Below are 4,839 nucleotides of genomic sequence, written 5' to 3' on the forward strand. Positions count from 1 at the left end.
CCACCCCTTCAACCTCTGCAGCAATTGCTGGCAGCACTTATACGTCTATTTTCCAAAGACAACCTCTGGATATGACACTGAGCAGGTGCACTCAACTTCTTTGGCCGACCATGGCGAGGCCTGTTCTGAGTGGAACCTGTCATGTTAAACCTCTGTATGGTCTTGGCCACTGTGCTGCAGCTCAGTTTCAGGGTCTTGGCAATCTTCTTATAGCCTGCATGTTTATGTAGAGCAACAGAGAGAACTTTACCATGAGGTGCCATGTTGAACTTCCAGTGACCAGTATGAGAGAGTGAGAACACCAAATTTAACACACCTGCTCCCCATTCACACCTGAGACCTTGTAACACTAACATGTCACATAACACCAGGGAGAAAATGGCTAATTGGGCCCAATTTGAACATTTTTATTTAGGGGTTGTACTCACTTTTGTTTCTAGCAGTTTAGACATCTCAAAAAAAAAAAAAAAGTGCAATCTATCAAATACAATATCACTAATAAATTCATAAAAAAACAATGCATACTGCTACAATAAAGTGCCTCATGCTTAAAAAAGAAGCCTAACGTGAATATAAAAGTGTCCAGTATAAAAGTCCATATATTTCATGCCACAATGTAAACTCCCAAAAAAACACTGAAAGATGTGCTCTTCAATCATGATTGAACTCCTTATAATTACATAAAGTGCTGCCACAACATCTTTTATGCGCCACCGCCAGTCTCACTGAGACCCCTTTCACACTGGGGCGCTTTTCAGGCATTTTTTGGGCTATAAATAGCACCTGTAAAGTGCCTGAAAAGTGCCTCTCAAACCACCCCCGTGTGAAAGTCCTGCAAGTAGCATCTTTGGGGCAGTGGAGTGTATACACGGCTCCTCCACCGCCCCTGCCCATTGAAACAAATAGGCAGTGCTGCCAAAGTGCCTGAAAAGCGATGTTATTGTGGCACATTTTAACCCATTATTCGGCCGCTAGTGGGGGTTAAAAGCGCCCCGCTAGCAGGGGTTAAAAGTGCCCCACTAGCGGCTGAAAGCGCCACAATAACATCTGTAAATTGCCGCTAAAACTAGCGGTGCTTTACCGCTAAGATCGTCCCAGTGTGAAAGTAGCCTAAATGAATTCACCAGAGCTAGTTGCTGGTCAGGTTATAAACCAGCTAAAAGTGCTTTTTGCCTTAAAGCTAATACACACTTTACATCCGCCGTTTTAGCACTCCACAAGTACTTAGACCATAGGTGACCCCATGACCACTATCATATGCAGGAGGAAGAAAGAAGAAATCCTCATTGCGTAAAATCATTTAAAACCAATTTATTTTAAAATCAAAAATAAAACCACTCATATGTCACGGTGTCTCCACCGACACAGGTTGTACAGCTTAATATGTGGATCCGATTGACTCCGGATGCAATACAAGCTGCGAGACCGATCCTCACAATGCGCGGTGATGGAAAACATCCTGGCCCTGCCTGTTTTTAAATGCAGAAGTGCTTTGTACAATAAGACCATAGCATAAAACAAAGAAAAAATCTTCTCATTTGAGACACACTAATTTCAGATCCAGAATGTCCCGTAATGGGTTCCCTAACACAACCAGGGAGCGTGTATACCTTTTTGTGTCCCATCTTTTCAGAAGCAGGCTCTATGGTCCCACCAGCAAGGTAGTCGTGGCCGAGTGGTTAAGGCGATGGACTAGAAATCCATTGGGGTCTCCCCGCGCAGGTTCAAATCCTGCCGACTACGAGCATTAATTTTATCTTGCTCATACCATTAAAAAAAATGCTGCTGAATTTTTTTAAACAAATATAGCTTATGTCTACGGAAACTTTAGCACACGTCAAAGGTAAAGTATTATTAGCTATGTTACCTTGATGTAATTCATCCTGACTCTTTAAGCCCAGGTTCACAATGAGCTGTGGGAATTAAGCCGTGCGAACTTGCACAATGTCACACCCGCATGTCAGTCCCGATTTCGGTGGCGATTTCACTGACATCTATGGGGGTTTCTGCACAGATATCAATGGAAATCGCACCCTGAAATTGCAAAAAGTAGTACAGAAACTACTTGTTGAAATCGGTGCTGCGCCACAGATGCAGCGTCGCACTGATTAGGACATGCAATTGCCGCCGATTTGACATGCAATTTGACATATCAAATTGCATAACAAAACACACCAATGTGAACCAGGGCTAAAAGCTGTTGATATAGGATACATGGAGCAGATATATAATAAACTAAAAACAAATTGTGCTATGGCCAATAGTGGCAGTAGCACCTAGGATATCTGAATGCTAGACTGCACACAAAATATGTAGTCTTTCTGCACCATGAGGCTTTTTCTTGCTTTTATCTCCTAACTGGTATTCATCATTGAGAGTGATTTTCCTAAGCAGCTATTTTTGCAGTATTATTATTACTATTATTATTATACAGGATTTATATAGCGCAACAGTTTGCGCAGCGCTTTACAACATGGGGGCAGACAATACAGTTCCAATACAATTTAATACAGGAGGAACTAGATGGCCCTTTTATATAAAGAAGATCTAGTAGCGGCCAGTCCATATGGGGCGCCGCCCCCCCAAAGTTCCCAAAGTTAGTTTGTCAAAGAAGAAAGATACTTTAACATGTTGAAAACGGTTAGTCATATTATCATTTAAAAAAAAAAATTGTTCATATATGTCACATAATGTGTGTGCACTGTGCGGGGCGCCAGACTAATGGGTGTCTATGAGGTCCATAAATGTGATCTGAGCATGTGATTTCAGGCTGAGGCTCTAATTGGCTTGATTCAGGTTGTCCTCGGGGCACAGAACCCTCCCACATTTGATCAGAGGCGGCTCTAGGCTTTGTGAGGCCTTAGGCAAAACTTAGACATGAGGCCCCACTCACACCCATAATGGGAAAAATAATAAATGCGATAAAAAAAAACTGTGTGCTCCTCCCCCACAGCGCTGCTGGTTTCTCTCCCACTGACGGCTATAGGGGATCTTTAGGATGGAGTCCAGGAAAAGGGGCTTGTAAATGTAATTTAAGAACCCCTTCTTTTTCTAAATGAGCACAGTGAGTGATCGGTACTGATCACTTACTGTGTTCATTCATAACTGAAGCATAGTAAACTGTTTACTATGCTTTTGTTTATGAATTAACAGGAGCCTCTGTCTCCTGTTCATTAAACTGCAGTACAGCTGAGGCTACAGAGAAGGACTGGGTTCTCAGTTTCAAAAGTGAGATATCAGGGCTCTGTTTAGAGCCCTGATATCTCACCAAAGAAACCAAAAAAACTCACCAAAAAACATAAAACATTTTAAAAATTATAATAAAAAAAACTGTAAAAAAAAATTATCTAAATTTTCTAATCACTACTAATCAAACTAAAAAGCCATGCCCAATATGAAGCATAATTTAGCCAAACTCACTGTTTTTTGTTGTGCACTGTGTATGCCACAGGTCACCATCTCCCTAGTAGGGGCCCCAATACATTACTTTGTCCATGATGCGATTATGATGGCATTCTACAATGGCAGTAAACCTGAGTAGGAAAAGAAAAGTGGAGGGTATGATGGCGGGTATTATGTACATGAGAGGAGCGCGGAGTGTAGAAGGAGAGAGAGACCCTAGATAGTTGAGGTAGCACACAAAATGTTTTTTATTTTCATGCATAAAATGCATGAAAGTAAAAAACCTACAGCGCATACATATATATTTATTTATTAGGAGGTCAAATCTAAACACTTTCAGTTTGTATGCAGTCAGGCAGGCCCTTGCACTACATAGTTAAAGATAAATCTAATGAAAATTGAATAAGAAAATTGTATAGTGTATGGCCAGCTTTATTACCATTTTAACTGTTTGGGGGGGGGGGGGGGTGAGTGGAGGTTATTTAATTTACAATGCTATTTGTAATAGGCAGCATGGATGGGAGTATATGCTGTGAGGCAAACAAGGCATTTGCCTGGAGTGGTGCCCCCCCCAGGGGACCGCACTAAGAGCCCATTCACATTTTGTAGCTTGAAGCCTGAAGCTACAAAACGCTGGAGGGGAAAAAAATCAATTATTCTCTATGGAGATGGTTCACATCTCCACTCCAAAACGCCTGAAGCCCTACGCCTGAAGCTCAAACAAGTTCTGGACCCTTTTTTGTCGCACGAATCGGGCAGATTTGGGCGTTTTTCTGCTTTTTACATTGGTGACCCTTTGCCCTGCACAAAATCGCGGCAAATCGCGGTAAAAAACTCAGCAAAAATCGCGGTAAAAACCGCCGTAAAATCGTGCGATTTTCTGCCAAAAAACGCCAAGCTCAGGTGTGAATGGGGCCTAAAACCGAATGACGGCTACAGTGTGGTCATCCAGGTGCGGCACATACCCAGTGCACTCTGATCACTGTGTCCTTCAGAACAGCTGATCAAAAATTGGGGTTAAAAGCCAATCACAGCAGCTTTTTACTACGTGATCAGCTGAGTTTAATCATCGCAGAAACTTGCCGGTTATCGTCATTCCTTTCCTCCTGCTGTCACAGCGTGAAAAGAGGAGAGAGCCAGTAAATGGCTCGTGTAAAAGGGAACATCTACACTGATAACCAGGGCACTGAATGTCCGTGTCGTATTAGTGCCAACCAGTGCCCATCAGTGCCAACCAGTGCAGCATATCAGTGCCTCCTTAACAGTGTCGCAGATCAGTGCAGATTCATCACTGCCTCCTTAACAGTGCCAACCAGTGCCGCATATCAATGCCCACCTGTGCTGTCATATCCTCTGTCCTGCTAACCCCATCCTCTGCCCTCATGTCTCAGGGTCTGATGAGGAAGCCACAGCTGTTCACTGTGAATGGCTGTGGCT

General features: G+C 42.9%; 1 non-coding gene across 1 annotated transcript; it reads left to right on the forward strand.

Moving 5' to 3' along the window:
* Positions 1-1,661: 1,661 nt before the first annotated feature.
* TRNAS-AGA (transfer RNA serine (anticodon AGA)) lies at positions 1,662-1,743 on the forward strand. The gene has a single exon. It is a non-coding gene; the product is annotated as a tRNA-Ser (tRNA).
* The last annotated feature ends 3,096 nt before the right edge of the window (positions 1,744-4,839 follow it).

Source organism: Aquarana catesbeiana, linkage group LG04 (assembly GCF_042186555.1).
Source record: "Aquarana catesbeiana isolate 2022-GZ linkage group LG04, ASM4218655v1, whole genome shotgun sequence".
NCBI classification, from domain to species: domain Eukaryota; kingdom Metazoa; phylum Chordata; class Amphibia; order Anura; family Ranidae; genus Aquarana; species Aquarana catesbeiana.